We start from the raw sequence: 22,044 nt of genomic DNA, 5'->3' as shown, positions 1-22,044 counted from the left end.
CTTCCTTGGGGCTTCCCTCAACAGTGTGAAATTAGCCCACCCTACTGTGTGGGATGCTGACCAATCAAACATCCAACCCCGCCTTTGTTTTCTTATGCCCGTGAATTGTGTGACGCAATTATGCTTTTGTGCTAATGTTTTCCCAGTATGGCTTAGAAGAAGTGTTTTAAGGCAACCTGCTCACTCCCCCCCCCCCCAAAATAATAATCATGCCACTCAACAAGACACATTCAATGACAGTAAAACCCAAGGGTGGCATATGTTCCATTGCTGATCTATGAGCTGGCTTGCAGCACTTTTCAGAAACCAAAGAGGAGAGATGTCTATGGCGCAAGCATGGACAGTGTAGGGAGAGGAATCAGTTTTTCAACCCAGTTAATTTCACTCTTGACTGTTGAACGGGGTCACATTTCATTTCCTGTTCCATAAAAGAATGGCTTTAAAAAGAAAATACCAAGTTCACGCATCACCGTTTCTCAATGGGCCTTTTCTACAGATCCCTGTACAGGCAACTTCTTGTCTACTTAGAGATATTTAGTGCTGCCCTTTCCATCTTGGATCTCATTTTTGCCAAATATTTCCAGTCTGTGACCCGTACTTTTATTTCTAGAGACTGATGGGAGATCAGAACACAAGCAATCATCTTTTTTTGTTTTATTTCACGCCAGCCCAGAGATCAACGTGGCAAGAGATGGGAGGAATGAAATCAATGGAAACAAAATGAACTGTATCTTTTTCATCCTGGCACAGTAATATTCGCTACTGCACACGTCAACGCTTAACTGCGTTGTCCGTAACCTACCTGACAGCCACAGAGTTCGTGTATAAAGCCTTGGCATGTGATAGCAAGACATGGACTGAAGAACAGGGACCCCTATTTGGAATAGACTCTAGAGCATCACCTCTTTCTAAACCAAACGACAAAGAGTATACTTAACCAGTCCTGAGCAGGAGCACAGGGAGTTGCCTTAAATACCACACCCAACAGTGCTGTCACTGGAAACAGCTCTCCAGCATTGCAGGTTGGGGGTCTTTCTTCGGTTCTTCCTGGAGTTGCCCACCCCTGGACCCATTGGTTTGTAAGGGTTATGGTTGAAACAGATTATCTTGGCCCATATCCATCTGGATTCATGCCTGGTCATGGGCCTGAATCGCATTGGTTGCCCTGATTAGGTTTGATGAGGCCCTAAGCTACTGAAGGTAATGGGGCCCTTTATATGTCCAGCTGTCCTTTGTCAACAACAAATTGCTGCTGTTTTTTGTGTTGAATATATGCTATATGGTAATTTATGGACCTAATAGGTATCGAAAGCCATTTGAACATAACAAAATATGTATTTTATCAAAGTACATCCAGGTTTTTTCCCCTTTACATTTTTGGGGGCCCCCAAGAGAGCGGGGCCTTAAGCTATAGCTTGTTTAGCTTATATGTAAATCTGGCACTGGCCCTGATGGATAATTTTGGGCACAAAAGTAGGTATACTGCTATAGAATCTACTTTCTTTGTTCTTGGCTCAAGATCTCATCATTCACAATATCAGTAAAGAAAAACAATCCGTTTATTCTTTCCAACCGCCACACTGTTCTTTCCTACAGCCAGCTGACGTGCAGACGCAGGTTGCAAACGTGCATCCCGCACGGATCACGTTCGCAACCTGAGCGTCCACTGTATTCTTTTACTTAGTGTATGTGTGGGTATGGCTCCCCTTTATCACATACATAGCCCAACAAGACAACAACAGGAATCCACTGACAGCATATGAATCAATCTGACTAACCTGATTCAGAAACACACACACACCCCACTCACATACAAAAACAAATCTCACTACAGCCAACCAAAGACAATCAAGCACACCCTAGGCCACCTCAACCTCTCTCACCAAGGAAATACAGTGGTACCTCCAGTTGCAGACGGGATCCATTCCGGAGCTCTGGTTGGATCCCAAGGTCTCCACAACTGGAGGGACCGCTTCTGTGCATGCGTGTGCAACAAAACCCAGAAAAATACTTCTGGGTTTGCCGTGTTCACATCCTGAAGGATACACAACCGGAGGTGTGCATATCCAGAGGTGCCACTGTACAACAAATGAATAGTAAGAGAACCCAAAACCCCTAGCAAAATTTCAAAGAGAAAGCAGCAAAGAAGCACCTTCACCCAGAGCAGCCCACAGACAGAGCCCTTGAGCAACAACTCACTTCTGCATTGAAACTTTATTTCCCTATCCAAGCCTGACTCCAGATGCTCTCTGGAAGTGACACAGCACCTTTCTGTTTGGTTTGCCACCTAGTGGCTAATGCTGAACAGGTAACAGAGCACTTAAGCTGAATATCTATATATACTAAGCAATGGGCCCTGCACCTTCATAGAATCATAGAATCATAGAGTTGGAATAGACCACAAGGGCCATCGAGTCCAACCCCCTGCCAAGCAGGAAACACCATCAGAGCACTCCTGACATATGGTTGTCAAGCCTCTGCTTAAAGACCTCCAAAAAAGGAGACTCCACCACACTCCTTGGCAGCAAATTCCACTGTCGAACAGCTCTTACTGTCAGGAAGTTCTTCCTAATGTTTAGGTGGAATCTTCTTTCTTGTAGTTTGGATCCATTGCTCCGTGTCCGCTTCTCTGGAGCAGCAGAAAACAACCTTTCTCCCTCCTCTATGTGACATCCTTTTATATATTTGAACATGGCTATCATATCACCCCTTAACCTCCTCTTCTCCAGGCTAAACATGCCCAGCTCCCTTAGCCGTTCCTCATAAGGCATCGTTTCCAGGCCTTTGACCATTTTGGTTGCCTTAAAAGCATCCGAATCAAATGTATAGATCATCTCAATGATCCTTCCAACAGCTTCACAAAACAAGCTAGTAGTATTTATATAAATCATCCATGTATATCTATATACTGAATTTCTGAAAACCCTCCACATCGTTTATTAAGGTCAAGTCTGACTAGCCGCCGGCCACAGTTTCTACCTCTCTAAGGTTCAGGTAGAACCCACCTCAGCACCACCTCTGCCCTGCAGTTCTGGGGTGCAACTGCAGAAGTGACCAAGCATTCAAACCTAGAACTTCTTTCACACACAGTATGTGGCTCAGATGGATGGTACCTTTAAAAAAGCTGGCAGTAGGGAAAATCAAGCAGTCCACCTGGCAGTCAAAATTCTTGTTGGATACAAATACTGCAACCCCCCAGAACACTAGAGGATGCAAACAACGTTCATAACATAGAAAAGAAAAAGGGAAGTGACTTTTATTTCCAGTAAAAAAAAGGTAAAGGGACCCCTGACCATTAGGTCCAGTCGTGACCGATTCTAGGGTTGCAGTGCTCATCTCGCTTTACTGGCTGAGGGAGCCGGCGTACAGCTTCAAGGTCATGTGGCCAGCATGACGAACCAGAGCAGTGCACGGAAACACCGTTTACCTTTCCGCTGGAGCGGTACCTATTTATCTACTTGCACTTTGACGTGCTTTTGAACTGCTAGGTTGGCAAGAGCAGGGACTGAGCAATGGGAGCTCACCCCGTCGCGGGGATTCAAACCACTGACCTTCTGATTGACAAGTCCTAGGCTCTGTGGTTTAACCCACAGCACCACCCGCATCCCTTTTTATTTCCAGTACTTGACAGCAAAAATAACTTGAGCAGCAGCAGCAATTTTAGTCTATTTTACAAGACTAAAATTGCCCCAGCAAGGGACCAGATTTGGGTTCTATGTCTTTGCTAAACCTCCCACAACCCTGGGTTAGGTTTGTGAACTTGATGAACAGCTGGAAAGGTCACTAAGGTACACCAAACTGCACCACGACAGCTTTCTTCTTGTGTTACCAAGATGGGTCATAGCCGGCGAACAAGCTATGAGCAGCACAGACTTGCAAAGAAAAGGGTGAGAAGAGTGTTCTAGACATTCCAAAGTCAAGGAGATAAGAAATGTAACACGCAGCACCGTCCTGAATGCTGGAACAATGGTTCATTATAAGCTGCTTGACACAGTGTCAGTCTACTTAGCCTCTCCTATCTAACCTGTCGCCCTCTAGACATAATCCATAATCCTCAACCAGTGGCTGTGCTCCTCTGGGGTTGGCTGGAGTTCCAGCTCAACAATATCCAGAGGGCACCAAGTTGATGAAAAGCTAGTCCGCTCTGATTGCCAGGAGATTCGTTTCACTGGGGTTGTGAGGGACTCAACCTGCGACCTCCTCCATGTAAATCCCACACTGTACCACAAAAACTATGCTTTACTCAGAGTAGACCCATTGAAATGAATAGCCATGATTAAGTTAAGTCCATTAATTTCAATAGGTCTGCTCTGAGTAACACTCAGTTGACTACCACCCATGATAATAACTTGATTAAAGCTGTGGTAGATGTCCTACTCCTCCACATTCAGAACCTATGCATTCTAGACCATCTTCCAAGATTTTGTGGGGACTTGGGCAGAGGGAGAGCGTAGGTATGGTCACTGACAGGCCCAAGCAGAAGGGAGGAGAAGCCGGGTACACTTGCCCTGGGCCTCAGAAGGCTAAGCCAGTTTGGGTTTATAACTTTATTCTAACAAGGCTCCCACCCTGGGCCTCATATAAGCTCTGTATGGGCCAAGCCTCTGAGGAATATAGAAGGGAGGAAGTTGCACAATCACAGACGCTGCCAGTTTCCTTAACTGCAAAAAACAAAAAAGTATTTCTTGCACCTGCTCCTCAGTGAAGTCTGTTCCTTGCCCAACTTTCCAGCCTCCAGTGACAGCCATGTCAACATATTTCAAAAGGCTCTCTCACTCCTCCCTAGTTTTCAAATCTATTTCCCCAAGGAATAAAAGTGTTTCTTCTGAACCATCCCTTTTCACTCTCCTGACCATATATTTTTTATTCAACTCTGTCCAGCGTTTCCCAGCTCATGTTTACTTTGCGTATTCCGGTGCCATTCAGAACTTCCACTGGGTGGAAGAAGACAATGCTTCGTCCTATCGCAACAGTGCCCTTCATGCTATCCCAACTAGGTTTGTTCTGAGAAAAATTCTAAGGGAATCGCATCTCCAACTGATCTGGCTCTGAGATGTCATGCCCAATGTTGCTTCTCTCCCATGACCAAAGTGTGTCATTGTGCAGTCAAGGAAGTTAGCAGAGACTGCGCCCGAGAAAGGTATAGCGCTGGCATTCTTCACAATCATTCCCGCTCAAGGGGAACAATATTTGCCCTGCCCCCGTGGCTTCACAGTTTGAAACAGCCGCACCAGAAACCACTGGTGCGCAAATATGCCAAAAGGACTCATCTAATGAAGCTTTTATGCCGCGGTACATTTCGCTGCAAAGTTTACTTTTTCCCCTTAGCACCCAATAGACTGGTCCGTGACCGAATCCTTTGATGGAAACTCAGTTGTCGGCTGTCAGTTGAGGACTGCTACTTTATTTTGCATTCGGAAGGTTGAGCCGACTTTCCACACTGTGAAAAGGGTGAGCAATGCAAAGTCACCCTTTGCGGATGCTCTAAATTCATTCAACATAACAAGGCTGCACAAAGCCAGAGCAGAACTGTGACAAATGGCAGAATACCCTTTCTTGCTTTCCAAACAAAGACACAAGCAGCAGAGCTGCAACAGCTCTTATTAGTGGAAAGTGGACAAACGTGCCCTTTGAGGTTAATAACTCTTAAACTAAGGACTAAGCATCATTCACACACATAAATAAGGCAGAAAACATTTACAGTAACTAGGCAATGCATAATGCGATGGGACATTTGGGCTGTAGCAATTCTAATTAACCTTCTCAGCTTGTTACTTGGGTTTTATTTTCCTGAAGTGTTTTGGTGATGTTTGTGCAGTGTGGATACATAACAGTAATCCCTTCTCAAGCACTCGCATGATTTGCAAAAGTGGGTATGTATTACTGCTTTAGTGGTGGGCTCCGGGACAATAAATGAACTGCAGCAACACCTCACATATATCCAGGTCTGTCTGTTTTGGAACCTTCTGCCATATATGGAATCAGCTGGCTTAAGTCATGGGGAGACATAATGGGAGCCAGCCAAGGATTCCTTGAGGACTAGGCCTAGACAAAAGGCTTTGCCTGGTGAGGTGTAAGACAGCCAGTTCAAACAGAGAAAGGGTATCTTAAGCACAGCAGCTCTAAAACTATGGTCTAGGGATGCAATTCAGCTCCCCCTTTGGATAAGGACAAGGCATCCTATATACTTACTTCGGAAAAAGTCATGCTTAAATTACAATGCGGTGGAATCAAAGCATCCACATATCTTTCATATCAGCCATCTTAGCTACTGTTTACAGAAGGCTTTGGGGCAGAATGATTTGGCCAAGACAAGGAGGAGTAGGATTTGTGGATTAAGACAGGTGTTAGGGACGTGGGTGGCGCTGTGGGTTAAACCACTGAGCCTAGGACTTGCCGATCAGAAGGTTGGCGGTTCAAATCCCCATGGTGGAGTGAGCTCCCGTTGCTCGGACCCAGCTCCTGCCCACTTAGCAGTTCGAAAGCACGTCAAAGTGCAAGTAGATAAATAACTACCGCTCCTGCGGGAAGCTAAATGGCGTTTCTGTGTGCTGCTCTGGTTTGCCAGAAGCAGCTTAGTCCTGCTGGCCACTTGACCCGGAAGCTGTTTGGTCCTCCAGATGTTTGCACAACTCCCATCATCCCTGGTCATTGGCCATGTTTACTGGGGCTGATGGGAGTTGTAGTTCAACAACATCTGGAGGGTCGAAGATCCCCCACAACTGCATTAAGGGATCCCCTGTCTGCTAATTCGCACACTGCAACAGAACAAGAGAAAGTCAGGTTTTGTTTACCATGACTCTCTGAGTTAAGAAAAGAGGATAGTAGGGATGATGCCATTCCAGCCATGCTCCACAACACCTGCAATTATAGCTAGAAACATCTCAGGCACCTGGGATGCCCCTAGGATGGGTACCTTAATTATTCATTTTGCAGTTTCAAATTACACCTACCCTAAGCGCCTGTCATCACAAGATGCATAGTCAAATGGCAAACAAATCAGCTGTTAACCACATGCTTGCAGTCTGTTTCCGATTCCTTTTGCAGGCGTCTTCAGGAAGGCTGGGACCAAACAGCTTTGGCATCCCCAGTATGGCAATATTCAGTCATCTACATAACGTGTGTGTGAATTTATGTGTGTGTGTCTCTGTGTAATGGCCAATTGTTCCCTGACAGCCTCCCAATATTCTGCCATGCTGCTAGTGCAGCCAAGATTCAGTGGGTAGGTTTAGCTCACGTGTCAGTGGCGTTCTTGAATGCACCTCTCCATTCATTCCAACGTGAAAAGGTAAAGTACTACACTTAGGGAAACTATTAGAGTGGAGTGCAACATACCTTTATTTACCGAGCACACAAAGATGTACTCTGTGCTAAGAGGTCTTGTGATATGCAAACTCTCTCTGTGCAAATCCCTTCCCTATCTTGCTTCCCAGCAAGATAGTAACCCTTGTTGTAGGGAGGGAGGGCACATGAAGATGTGTGGAAAGTTGTTGCTATCTGAATGTGGGTTCTGGTATGGGTCTTCTTCATAAAGATAAGTTCCCTTTCATACTGCCCAGCGCTTCATCTCTGTGCCTTTATACAGTACACCTGTTGAGAGCATCTGCTGATATTTAAGCCTACAGCATCCTCACTTATGCCATGAATAATAACACTTGGGGAAAAATCCCTAATTTGGGAGAAGGAGATTCCAAAGCAGAGAAATAAAATTGCGTTGCAATAAAACTGGGTGCTATTTTCCTAAAGCTGCATGATTTATTCCAGTTACAAAGTTTGGATTTCCTATTAGAAGGATTCAAGGACTAGGGAGTCCCAGGCCCCATCACCTTTGCTAGAATCCTATTTCACACACATCTCAAGTGCTGTTAGTTAGGTCATTGTGCCATAATTTCAAAACGGAGAGTTTGCATATGCCATACCATCCTTATTAGTAAAGGTAATACACATGTAAGCAGAGATATATCAGCTGACTTTTTTCATGTAGGCATATAACACTGCAGCAAGCGGCTATGTTTACACAGGTACATTATCTGAAACAAAAGGTAAGTGTTACTGGGGCTACCCAAACATTCTTCACCTGTGTGTGTCAAAGTTACTGCTAGTTTACAGAGTTCAATTTTACTAATGGGAAACGACAATAATAAACCCTGAATGCAGTAAAAGGGGGTTGGGAATCCCGCAAGTTTCCCTCTAAAGTTTGGGTCAGTAATAAACACTGCACAATCCTAAACCCAACATGCCCTCCAAATGAACACAGGGATACAATCACAGGTGAGCAGTGCATCTGCTAGGTTTTGAATGTGCAAAGAGAGTTGTTGAAAAATATAATTTGCTTGAAAACAAATCAAGAAGCAAAGCCCCATCACCTCCCCACTTTGACTCTCCCAATCCTCAGCATCGAATCTGGTGTGTTAGGAAGGATTAGGGCACAGACAGATTTCCGAGTAAAGCCACACACAAAAGTCTTCTAGACTTTGGCAGGGTTTGGAATATATGAGATGTTGCTAGAGCTGAGGCAACAAGCATCTCTCCACACACACACCCGCTCCTAAGCAGCTGGAGCTGGAAACATGCAAGAAATTAAAAGCAAGACTGAACTCTCACCTTCCTCAAGCAAGTATTTCCAGGGAAAGAAGAGCCAGCTACAAATGCGAACACCTCCAGCGCTGCCAGCCCAAGCTGCTGCTGCTGCTGCTACTACGAGCTGTTTCCCAGCTCAGCCGGCTTTGCCTCTTGCACTCCCACTATCTGTGCGCTCGCTGCAATTTCTCCCATGACTCCATCGCACAGGAATGGCAACAACTTCTCTCTCACTAACACCGGTGTGGTACTGGCAACACACACACAGAGAGAACTGTTGGGAGTCAGGTGGGGAAAGAAGGCAAGGGCGGTTGCAAGGTGAACAGTGGGAGCCCAAAGAGGGGAATGGGACCCCCGCCCCCGCCCTAAACGCCTTTGGAAAGGCTCGGCTTTGAAAGCAGCGCCGAGCTATATAAATCACAGCTTGAGACAAACGGGAGGTCAGGAGAGCAATGAATCAGAGAGTCCAAAAGGGGCACTGACTCCGAGCCAGCCTGCAGACACAAGAAGCCTCTCCCGACTCCAGTCATAAACAAAACAGGGGAGAGGGGGGGGGGGACTTTTAGACTACAGAATTTGTCTTCAAGTACCGTGTGGCCAGAGCCATTGAGTTTTGATGGAAGTTAGGTGCTTGTTGTAATGGAGAGAGAAAGGTGGGAGAAAGCACTTTAGCTATTAAAGAAAGATCAGATGAAAGATGCCCATATACAGCTGTTTATTAAAAAGTCTACCATTTCGTGAAAAACTTGTTTTGGACACGTACATAAGTGACTTTATACTTCTTTGATGTTTTGACTCAGTTCCTGAAGAAGGACTGCAAAGGAGGATGTTGGAAGGAAGCTCTCTCTCTCTCTCTGCTTTTTCCCAGATTTAATAGCTGATGGTTGCGAAAGGAATTTGTGGAATGAAACCCTGAAAGTCTTAATCAGATGGTAGCTGCGAGTGACGGCCTGCTAAACTTAACTCCTACTTTTTCTCCTCCTCCTCAGACACAGGATACAGGGTTAGCTGATTTCAATGGGGGGGGGGGGTTTGCATGGGAAAGGCAAAGCAGTGGATTGTGTCCCAAGCGACTCAAAAGAGTGCAACTTTGGAGAAAAGACCAATAAAAATGTGTGTGTGTTTCTGTGCAAAGCAAGGTAAGATTTAAAGAAGGAAAACAGTGCACTGAAAGTGCTGCAGAGAAATGTAAACACTCCCCCTCATACATTAAGAACACCTAGTATTAATTCTCTGCAGTCAAGATGTTTTACTTATGTGCATTGTTTGCCCTTAACTTACTGATCTCTTTGAAAAGACCCTCTGTTACAGTTTCAGTACAAGAGTTCTCTCCTAGCCACCCCGGTTCATTCCCACAGGCTGCAAAATCAAGTGGCTTATTGTGTAGGAACTAAAAATAGCTATTATTATTATTATTATTCAAGCACTTGCCGGAGTTACCCTTGGGCTGAATGCCATGTGACCAGGCAGCTAGTTAACTATCAGAGAGCAACAAGAGAGACTCAAAAGTGCCATTCAGACCATGGCTGAAAGCTAATCTGTAAGTGGAAAGGGATCAGCAGAGATGTGCAGGGGGAAAATGGACTGGAGACTAACACAAAAAGAAATGAAATGACTGCATCCTAAAACTCACCCCCCGCCCCAAAAAAACCCCCATACCCTGAGAGCATCTTTTCATATTTTGACCCATCTTCACTAATAAAATAATAATAAACTAGTTGGATTAAGTTGAATGATTTTCCCATCCCACCCCTCTGCCAAAGGACCTTGGGAATCATACATCACTTGAAGGTCATGGGAATGATTTTTTGGGGCCCTGAGTCATTTCACAGAACATAGGAAGTTGCCTCTTAAATAGAGAAATAGACTGTTTGCCCATCCAGTCAAGGGACATGGGTGGCGCTGTGGGTTAAACTACAGAGCCTAGGACTTGCTGATCAGAAGGTCGGCGGTTCGAATCCCCGCGACGGGGCGAGTTCCCATTGCTTGGTCCCTGCTCCTGCCAACCTAGCAGTTCGAAAGCACATCAAAGTGCAAGTAGATAAATAGGTACCACTCCGACGGGAAGGTAAACAGCGTTTCTGTGCGCTGCTCTGGTTCACCAGAAGTGGCTTAGTCATGCTGGCCACATGACCCGGAAGCTGTAAGCCGGCTCCCTCGGCCAATAAAGCGAGATGAGCGCCGCAACCCCAGAGTCGGCCACGACTGGACCTAACAGTCAGGGGCCCCTTTACCTTTACCATCCAGCCCAGTAATGTCTTATGGGCAGCAGCAGCTGTTTCCCATTGCTGGCTACCTCATTATTCTAGCTAGACATGGCAGGGATTGAACTCGACACCTTCTGCATGCAAAACAGGTGCTTCACCACTCTACAGTCCCATCCCTCTGGTCTCCATCAGCCCCATGGAATGGCCAATGGGATGATGGGAGTTATAGTTCAGGGCCAGCAGTCTCCCATTCCAGTCTTCAACCATAAATCCGAAGGTTCTTTACTCAGGAATCATGAAGGTTAAGTAGTTTTGAAATTGTCAAGTTCACAGCGTGAGCACCCTCACATTCCTCCTACGTTCTCCATGCTAAACACTACTACATCTTGCCGGTGGGTAGAGGAATTACTTGTGGCAAAACAAGACAAGGCAACGTTCTTGCAATTATCAATTGTTTGAATGGCTCTTTAAAAGTAAATTTAAGGCAGAGTGGGGCCAAATAGTAAGCAGAAGTTTTATTTTGAGTCAGACCATTGATCCACCTATCTCAGTATCGCCTACGTTGACTGTCCAGAGTTAAAGACAGAGGACATTCCCAGGTAGCTTAATCGGTAAAGCACGAGACTCTTAATCTTCAGGTTTGTGGGTTTGAGCCCCACTTGGGCAAAAAGATTCCTACATTGCAAAGGGTTGGGATTAGATGAGCCTCTTGTTCCCTTCCAAGTCTACAATTCTATGATACTGTGATTCTGAGCTCCAACTGGAGATGCTGGGAATTGAATCTGGCACCTTCTGGATGTAAGCAGGTGATTTAACATGGATTTACAGCCCTTCATAAATCTGGATTGAGACACTGGTGTGGAGGGTAGAAAGTCATCGAAAGTGCTCTAGGGCCAGGGCCTTTTCAGTACTGGTCCCGACTTGGTAGAATGCTCTGTCACAAGAAACTAGGGCCCTGCAGGACTTGACATCTTTCTGCAGGGCCTGCAAGACAGAGCTGTTCCGCCTGGCCTTTGGTTTGGACTCAGTCTGACCCTTATGTTGCCCTCCCCTTATGGCTACTTTTAAAATGAGGCTGCGTTTTAACCTGTATTTTAACCTGTATTTTAAATAGGTTTTTCTTTTCTTCCCCTATTATGTTTTTACTGGGATTTTATTGGTGTTAGCCGCCCTGAGCCCGGCTCAGGCCAGGGAGGGCTGGGTATAAATAAAATTATTATTATTATTATTATTATTATTATTATTATTATTATTATTATTAATTTCTAACTTGGCCCTCACTAGCAACATTTCTATATCATCTTCCCACCGAAGTACTCAAGCAGTTCCTATTTTACAAAAATGGCTTACAATCCAAGATACCTGATACGAGCACAGTCCTGATAGCTTTTTGAGAATTATTTGTGTGTAGTATCCAGGCTTCCGCAGCAAAATGTTCATGACATTACGTTTTCCCCATTTACCATGAATGAAAGCTGTGGTTACTGTTGGTTTGCTAAGAAGCATTTTCATTAGCTTGCATCACAGTGGTGTTTGTTTGTTTTTTTGTAAAATGGGGATAATGTGTTTCACCTTAGAAGAGTAACTGTGTAAGTAGCATGGATACAAACAGATCATCTTATGGGGCAGGCGTCTAGGTCCTGTTCACTCTCAACAAAACAAGCAACCTCCAGCTCTGCCTCTTTCATTCTCTCCCATCATCCTGGCAATCACTCATTAGCCTGTCACATTGGATGGACAATTGCTTGTTTTGGGTGTCAGATGTGCTCAGTTGAGTCACAAAGTTTTTATAGTTTTAGCACCTGTTAGCCTTGCAATGCCAACAAATCAATGGGAATGGGATCTAGATTCCATTCCAGTGTCTGAACAAGCTGACTGTTAAAACACAGTCACGATTCAGAACCGAAATGCCATGCTGCTTGTATTTAAGCTAGTTTCAGCCCAATCTTCTGTGCATTTACTTGGAAGTAGGGCAGACAGACAGTGTTCAGCTATGGCTACCTCTGAATATGTAGGACTGCGGTCTTTGTCCTATTGGATCTAGCTGGAATAAACATGTTAACTCTATTATTATCTGGCAGAAAAAGGGAGTTGCAAATTTAAAATAATTTACCACTGTACTGGCAACCCTGTTTGAAATCTTCCTTGTAATCAGAGTTAGGAACACTTAAATCTCTTAATGTCAATGGGCTTAATCTCTGTTGCATAGTGGCCAGTTTGTGCATCCCATCTGTGAAGCAACTATAGTGGTACCTCGGGTTAAGTACTTAATTCGTTCCAGAGGTCCGTTCTTAACCTGAAACTGTTCTTAACCTGATGCACTACTTTAGCTAATGGGGCCTCCTGCTGCCGCCGTGCCGCTGGAAAACGATTTCTGTTCTCATCCTGAGGTAAAGTTCTTAACCCGAGGTAATATTTCTGGGTTAGCGGAGTCTGTAACCTGAAGCGTATGTAACCCGAGGTACCACTGTATTTCTTTAAAATAGGATTTATGTACCACTTAATCAACAAAAACAAAATAGCATTGGGTGTAAATATCAATGTTCAACTATTAAATATTGAAAATGAAATCAAACATTAGAAGCAGCTGTCCAAAACAGAAACCAAATGCAATATATATTTCTGAGCAGCAAACAGCAACATCTAAACAGTACTGAATACATACTGATTGTCAGGGAACTGCCATCAGCTCAGAGGCGGGAGGTGGAAGGGCAATTGCGTTACAGGGAGCTGCCAAAGATCTTGAGAAGCAGTTCGTCCTCCGGGGAGGAGCAAAGCCACGCCTCCAGTGGGGAAGGGATGCAAGCATCGGAGGATGCAGGGGAGAGCCACAGCGCCAAACCTGAGCAAAGTGGGGGGGGCAGGTCCCCCTTTGCCCACGCGCAGAGAGGGGAGGCGTAGGATGGGGGTCAAAAAGCTGCTCTGCCGGGGAAAGTTTAAGGGCCGCCCACTCCCAGATTCTGCTAGTGACTGAGCAGACATGGAATTGAGTCGGTCTACATTGTGAACGTTTTGGACAAATAATAAAGCCTTGAAAACACCGTTTGCTCTCGAGCAACCACGCCGGCAATCATAACACTAATATTCAACAACAAAAACCTGAGTGGACTTTGGTGGGGATGATAATGACATAAGAGCCCTGTTGGAGGAGACCATCTACTTCAGCATCTTGTTCCCACACTGGCAACCAGTATGGGAAGCCTATAAGCAGGGTTCAACAGCATTATTCCCTCCTGTAGTTTCCAGCAACTGGTAATTGTTGGTGGCAAGGAAAAGTAAGTTTTAAAAGGAAGAAGAAGAAGAAGAGTTTGGATTTGATATCCCGCTTTATCACTACCCGAAGGAGTCTCAAAGCGGCTAACATTCTCCTTTCCCTTCCTCCCCCACAACAAACACTCTGTGAGGTGAGTGGGGCTGAGAGACTTCAGAGAAGTGTGACTGGCCCAAGGTCACCCAGCAGCTGCATGTGGAGGAGCGGAGACGCGAACCCGGTTCCCCAGATTACGAGACTACCACTCTTAACCACTAACACCACACTGGCTCTGGATCCATTCCCTGGATGCCAAGATCCAGGTTTGGGGCAAGTACTCTTTGAGGAAAGAACCCCAGCAGATATTTAAAATCACAAAACATGCAGCAAAGTTAGGTGTGGAAATATAAGCTGTTAGACCTGTTAAGCTGTTAAAAATATGCCCTTGTGAGTTCCAAAACTTCCCTCTTGCATAGAAAAGACCTCACATTTGGTAAGTTTAAAATGGTTTACTTACAAACTCTCCAAAGGTCAGGTTCATGTGCTTTCTCATATATCAGTCAGAAAACACAGGCAAAAAAAAAGTTGGCTTCATTACAGTGGTGAAAGTTCCTAAGTGATTGGTGTAGGAACACAAGAATGGCTTGTCAGAGCCATGGAGGCTGAGATTCGAGCAACCAGAAGACCTCTTTACACCCTGATCTTCTTGGGTAGACTGAAGGGCAGCAATATGCTTAATTACCTTCCTCTCAGTGTGAGGGGGTGTAACCTAGCTAAGCCTGGCAAGACAGCTTACTCTATGGTTTTAACCCTTTCATGCATTTATTAAACTTCAGCATGTTGGTTATATAGGTGGGTTATCCCACAGTATTCAAAAGTACCTGACATTGAGAAGACATCTTAAGGCAGCCCTGTTCAGGGAAGTTTTTAACGTGTGATTTTACTGTATTTTTGGTTTTATGGAAGCCGCCCAGAGTGGCTGGGGAGGCCCAGCCAGATGGGCGGGGTATAAATAATAAATTATTATTATTATTATTATTATTTATTATTATTATTAATTATCCTGCCTCAAACAGTGGATGTAGGTGGAGAGAAGAAGAGAAGAAGAGTTTGGATTTGATATCCTGCCTTTCACTCCCCTTCAGGAGTCTCAAAGCGGCTAACAATCTCCTTTCCCTTCCTCCCCCACAACAAACACTCTGTGAGGTGAGTGGGGCTGAGAGACTTCAGAGAAGTGTGACTGGCCCAAGGTCACCCAGCAGCTGCATGTGGAGGAGCGGAGACGCGAACCCGGTTACCCAGATTACGTGACTACTGCTCTTAACCACTACACCACACTGGCTCTTGGGCAAGGGAAATATGCTTTTTCACCGTAATGGAAGTCTATGACATAAACTGGCTTAAAAACCCATCTGAATCTGGGTTTTGAAAGCGGCTGTAAGTCTTCATGAAATGTGGGGCAGACAGTTTTAAAAATAGTTCATTTTTTCAGGCAACACAGGAAGAAAAGAAATACTATTTTTAATAACAGTTGTGTTTACTTTTACCTCAGAGAGAGCCAAGAAATGTAGGAAGTCATTATTTATTAATTTGGGTTGTTAAAAGCAGGATAGCACCTTAGAACAGATCTTCAACCTTGGCTTGTTTTAGGGTGGGGGCTTTTTTTTTTTTTTTGATGCTTTCACAAATGTAGCCTTGGGGGCCACAACCTCTGCTTAGCCTGTCCAGTCTTCACTGACTGAATGCAGTGAAAAGCCACACATTCTAATCTATACTTAAGGATGTCTGGGAGATAGTTTACAGTCTTGCTGTTTGGCTCGCTCAATATTAGCAGCCCGCCAACTTCTTTCTGTGTAATTTATTAGGCCTGTAGCCGAGCCCCTATTTTGCTTCGTGAAGCCATCTGTTACTGCTGTCCTGTGTGAGAGGACCCTTAGTTGCTATTAATGAGAGAACATTGAAAAGACATTTTAAGAGACAGTTGCACCTTCTGCCTCTTTCCCGAAGCCTCCATCTTCATTCTTTTGAAGTCAATTAAATAGCTACCCGGGGGTGTGGTGGTGGAATGCAACTGGTCCCTCAGTGGCCAGCTCTTCAAATGTGTTGACTGACTGAAACAACCAATTTCTTTTGTTTTGAAAGCTACCTATCCTACACTAATAGTAAACTCGTTCCATGGGTGTTGTCAGGGAACTGCCATCGGAGCCAAGAGTGGAGGTAATGCTCCCCGACCATGCAGGAGAAGGGACCAGTAGAGGGAGAGAGAACAGTCCCTTTGGGGAAGGTAATCAGCGTGACACCGGGGAGGAAGGGGATCAGGGAAGGACTTCGGAGAGAGGGCTCCAAGACTCTTCCACAGAGACCAGCGTGGAAAGTCCAGGACCTCCGCTGGCTATGCCTACTCTGCGCAGGAAACTTCCGCGCAGGGAGGCTAGGCGGAGACTGGGCGTCAAGGAATTTTTATGTTGGAAGAAGTTCAGGAAACGCCCACTGACGGATTCTGCCAGTGACTGACACAGCCATGGAGAAAGGGCTGTCCAGCCAGGGAAAGCTTTAGCCAGGCAATGTTGCCTAGAGCTTCAGCATCCTTTACGCATGAGCAACCCCAATTCCCATTACAGGTGTCAATTGTTATGTAGCAAAAACTGGCACAAGAGGAAGATGTCAACGGGCTTGGAGGAACCCAAGGGTTACAGAAGCATTCCCTGCTTTTCTTAAGAATAAAAAAGTCAGGTCTGATTGAGCATGACTGGTGGTCATGGGAAATCAAGATCTAGGGGGCCTCGGTCCAGTGTACCTGAAGGAGCGTCTCCACCCCCATCGTTTTGCCCGGACACTAAGGTCCAGCTTCGAGGGCCTTCTGGCAGTTCCCTCACTGTGATAAGCCAAGTTACAGGGAACCAGGCAGAGGGCCTTCTTGGTAGTGGCACCCGCCCTGTGGAACACCCTCCCACCAGATGTCAAAGAGAAAAACAACTACCAGACTTTTGGAAGACATCTGAAGGCAGACCTGTTTAGGGAAGCTTTTAATGTTTAATAGACATTTTAATATTCTGTTGGAAGCCGCCCAGAGTGGCTGGGGAAACCCAGCCAGATGGGTGGGGTATAAATAATATATTATTATTATTATTATTATGATTATTATGATTATTATTAGTGGACCACAAGCTTAACATGAGTCAACAGTGTGATGCAGCAGCAAAAAAAGGTAATGCTACTCTAGGCTGAATCAACAGAAGTATAGTGTCCCTATCAGGGAAAGTAATAGTACCACTCTATTCTGCGTTGGTCAGACCACACTTGGAACACTGTGTCCAATTCTGGGCACCACAATTTAAGAAGGATGTTGACAAGGTAGAACGTGTGCAGAGGAGGGCAACCAAGATGATCAAGGGTCTGGAAACTAAGCCTTATGAGGAAAGCTTGAAGGAGCTGGGTATGTTTAGCCTAGAAAAGAGGAGACTGAGAGGAGATATGATAGCCATCTTCAAAGATCTCAAGGGCTGTCACATGGAAGAGGGAGAGTGCTTGTTTTCTCCTGCAATGGAGGGCAGGACTCGAACCAATGGCTTCAAATTACAAGAAAGGAGATTCTGACTAAACTTTTGGAAAAACTTTCTGACAGTAAGAGTTGTTCAGCAGTGAATCAGACTCCCATGAGAGGTGGTGGACTCTCCTTCCTTGAAAGTTTTTAAACAGAGGTTGGATGGCCATCTGTCATGGATGCTTTAGCTGAGATCCCTGCATTGCAGGGGGTTGGACTAGATGACCCTTAGGTACCTTCCAGCTTTAAGATTCTATGATTCTAGGGTATCCTGGAAAATAGCATGGCTGTTTAGCTCGAAACCTGACCAGGAGCAATGGTGATGGTTATTGTGATACAAATTCATAAGGAATGGAGAGAAAAATTCTCACTTCTCCAAACCTCCAGCCAATAAATGTGTGCAAAAATGCACATGCTAGGGTAAAGTGTGCATAAAACTGTATATATTTGTGAGAATAATATACACAAAATGCATTATGCTTATAAGCACACTTTGCAAAAATGTGTATATTAGGCAGAATTGCATACAAAAAAATGTGTATGTTAGGAAAATTTCACCCTAAAATGCTAATGAATTTTCCTGAGGATTTTTTTTTTAAAAAAAACTAGGTTGAAATGTGGAGAACTGAACTAAAGATCCTCACAACTGCCCAGAGGCACAGCATGAGAAACGAGGTGTCAGGAGCGGGTGTCGGAAACAGCAATAAATCACAGCGTCAGTGAAGTATCAAGCAAACAAGGTCAGCACAGGAGGCCAGACCTAGAGAGCACAGCAACTTGTCCTGGTAGATCTTGCCCCTATGAGGCAGTTGTGGGGAGTGAAGGTCCTTGCCTTCCCACAGCTCCCTAAGTCTCACTCGGTTCCCTCTGAAGCAATCTGAGTCTTACTTGTCTTTGCTCTGCCCTATTCAAACCTCTTAGGGTTCTGGGAGACCAGTGGGGAGGGGAGCTTGTTGCAGGAGAAGAGGGAGACACCCATGCCTCTTCCCCAGCCTGATTCATTTCGGCCTCTTGGCCTCCCTCCTCTCCTGCTTCTGCCTTTGAGTCTGGACTTCTCTCTGACACAGACTCCTCCTGCTCACTAAACCCTGATGCCTCTTCAGCCTCCAACACCACCTCCTCCCAGACTGCTCTCCTTTGTTCTCCTCGCCTCCCACCAAGCCCCTGGAGTCTGAGCCTTCTTCCCTTGGGGGTTTCCCAGCTTGTGCCTCCCACAACTTCTCCGCTTCCGGCCAGTCCAAGACACAAGGAAAACGCTCCTCCTCCATTTTCTCACTCGTCATTGCTTGCATGCTCAGAAGAGGGCAGTTGAGCAGGCCGGTCCCATAAGGCACAGCAGCTGCAGGACTAGGAGTCTCTAGAGGACAGTAAGGTAAAAGGTAAAGGGACCCCTGACCATTAGGTCCAGTCACGGACAACTCTGGGGTTGCAGCGCTCATCTCGCTTTACTGGCCGAGGGAGCCGGCGTACAGCTTCCGGGTCATGTGGCCAGCATGACTAAGCTGCTTCTGGCGAACCAGAGCAGCGCACGGAAACGCCGTTTACCTTCCCGCTGGAGCGGTACCTATTTATCTACTTGCACATTGATGTGCTTTCGAACTGCTAGGTTGGCAGGAACAGGGACCGAGCAACGGGAGCTCACCCCGTCGCAGGGATTCGAACCACCAACCTTCTGATCGGCATGTCCTAGGCTCTGTGGTTTAACCCACAGTGCCACCCGGGTCCCAGACAGTAGTTGGCCGCTATAAGGGTGTGGGTCTCAGCAAGCAGTCGACAATGCCTACCCCCTGGACACTAGCCCTGGCAGCAGAGCAGGAATTTTGAAATAGTTAATCTAGGCCAGTGTGCAAGGTACACTGAATTTTTAAAGAGACAGGCCTTTTATTCTCAGCTCTTCGCACTTCGCATAGTAGCTGTGATAGGACACTATCTTAGACGGACGAAGACCACTATTGCATTAAACCCAGTCCTGTCTACTTTTGCTGCAGCTCTCTGCAGTCTCAGGAAGGGATCTTTCCCTGCTCTGCTACTGAATATCTTTTTTTTATGTGTCCCATATAGTCCTCCTTAGTCAAGAAGATCTTCCTAGGAGGTCCTACTCTGCATTCCTCACTTACAGATATGAAGAATAATGAGCATATGAAACAGATCTTTCTCAGCACCGGTGGCTACGTAATATAACACTCTTGCTAAAGAAGCTCCAGGCTTAGTTTCTGCCAGTGAGTGGCGAAGACCTATTTGTTTCAAAAGTTTTCTGATCTCTGGCTTTGTTGGAAATGAGTTTTTTTAAAAAAATCAGAATATCTGCACAGCCACATTTAAGCACAAACGTGCCTCTAGGGCAATGGTGTGCTTTCTGTTTTGGAGCTGGAAATAATTGGCAGATGATTTCTCACCTCCTTGATGTGAGCAGGTAAGAGTCGGTACAGTGGTACCTCGGGTTACAGATGCTTCAGGTTACAGACGCTTCAGGTTACAGACTCCGCTAACCCAGAAATAGTACCTCGGGTTAAGAACTTTGCTTCAGGATGAGAACAGAAATCACGCAGCAGCGGTGCGGCAGCGTGGTGTAGCCAAAGTGGTGTTTCAGGTTAAGAACAGTTTCAGGTTAAGAACAAACCTCCAGAATGAATTAAGTTCTTAACCTGAGATACCGCTGTATTGTGGCTGGTGTCACAAGAAAGAAAGTTGATGCAAACCTATGCATTTTTGCAAAGAATTTAAGTCTCTCGTGCACAGAATTCTTACAGATCCAGGGCACATCACAGAGTGGCAGAGGTTTAAAACACGTGCAAAAGACTCAAGTTCTGCGCGGTCTCTGTAAACTGAATTTCTGTGCTCTTAAAAACAGTCCCAAGCTTCTTCATATGCCGGCAGAGTGTCATGCTTGAAACAGCAATGGATGGAATTGTTTTTACATGTGTCAGCAGCCTGACAGGCTGATTTGCAAGATTTGCTGGTGCAAGGTTGTCATATGCCAGCCTTGCAATCGCAGGAAAGAGGAGAGAGTATATGTGATTCTAAGGCTTTGCACTGTTGCTTCTGCAGCAGGTCAGCTAACTGTTCTTGATGGGTGCCCTCGGCGACCCACGTCTGACGAGCCAACGGCATTACAGTCACAGTGCCATTGCCTCGAGAAGACCTCACAGACAAGGTCAATCAGTCAAAGAAGAAGAGGCAGGAGACAGGAAGCAATTAGAAACTTCACTGCAGCTTGGATGCATGAATAATCCTAGGTGCATTTTGTGAGTTACCCAAAACTCATATATCCATGAATGTTGACAATCACAATGCAACCTGTTAAGTTGTGGGTGAACATATCAGACGACACAGCGATTCTTCAAACAGCTCTTGTTTATTCACAGGCCAGAACAGAACTGAACTGAAGGGTTCAGTCAACCTGCTTATATAGAGCTCCAGTACAATGTAACTGTAACAATTTTCTAAAACTATCCAATCACTGAACGTCACTTTCGATCCCTTATTTGCATAACTATCTACAGTTTCCCCCTGCGGGCCCAGGGTGGGAACTTCAGCACATAACACAACCCTCCCTGTATTCCAGGGAACTTATTCACAGGTAAAAGTGTGTTTAGCACTGCAGCCTCAGGTACTTAAATGAGACTGACAACATTCATTCGCTTGCTCATGCCTGAGTAAAGAAAAACTCTTGTATTTCTCTAGATATATCCATTGGGGCAGGGGAATTCACAAAGTTCCTCTGGGATTCTTATCATTCATGTGTGAATGAACTTGAGACATTCACTGTAATAAATATACAAAACCTGAAATAGATTAAGATATTCCCAAAAATTTAGCATTGGGCTTTGTGTAATTTTTTTTGGCAAGTAATGTCCAAAATTTGATATTCTCATGTGAATGATAGCAATCTTATATTAATTTTGTAATTTCAAATCAACAAGTACTTTGGGTGGTATTCAACTAAGTATCACTCAAACCCATGAACGTGACTGAATTAGGTTTCTTAATCTGAACGAGTCTGAGCAAAAGTTGAATACCACCATGTGTGTCTGAAGAATGACAGATTATATGTTCAGTGACACTTGTAGTATTCTGTCTTTGTTGATCTTTGACAGGTAGCTGAAAGTAGTTGCTTAACCCTCTCCTTAGATGACCCTCATCCCCTTTCCTGCTATGACAGGAGCTCTCTCTCTCGCTCATGAAAGTAGCACCCAATTCTAATCAATAAACCATTTGTGCAGAGCTCCTCCGGGGCTTAACCATGCTGATCCCTCTACAAAACCTAGCAAAATGTGTTTTGTATTGGAGCAAGCAAATTTTAGGCGTGAGTGGAAATACTAATTTCACTTATGAATGCAATAACATACATAAAATATATGCATGTATCAAATTGCTAAAAGGAACAATGATAAATATAAAGGCCTTGCAGATCATCTAGTGCAGGGGTCAGCAAAGTTACCGTGCTTCGGGCCGGTGTCTCC

The 22,044-nt window shown here is 45.1% G+C and overlaps 1 protein-coding gene across 6 annotated transcripts in view; it reads right to left on the bottom strand.

Annotated features, from left to right (window-relative positions):
* Positions 1–22,044, bottom strand: part of ARHGAP24 (Rho GTPase activating protein 24) — a 408,313-nt gene that overhangs the window by 134,381 nt on the left and 251,888 nt on the right. Inside the window, exon 1 of one of the 6 annotated variants that reach the window (XM_083458718.1) lies at positions 8,605–9,029. The exons of the other annotated variants lie outside the window; for them this stretch is intronic. The gene's annotated coding sequence lies outside the window, so the exon portion shown is untranslated. Of the gene's footprint in view, positions 1–8,604; positions 9,030–22,044 lie in introns of those variants that run through there. 6 annotated transcript variants of the gene reach the window in all.

This window comes from Podarcis liolepis (genome assembly GCF_965112155.1).
Source record: "Podarcis liolepis genome assembly, chromosome: 9".
Classification (NCBI taxonomy): domain Eukaryota; kingdom Metazoa; phylum Chordata; class Lepidosauria; order Squamata; family Lacertidae; genus Podarcis; species Podarcis liolepis.
This window is presented reverse-complemented; position numbering and strand designations above follow the sequence as displayed.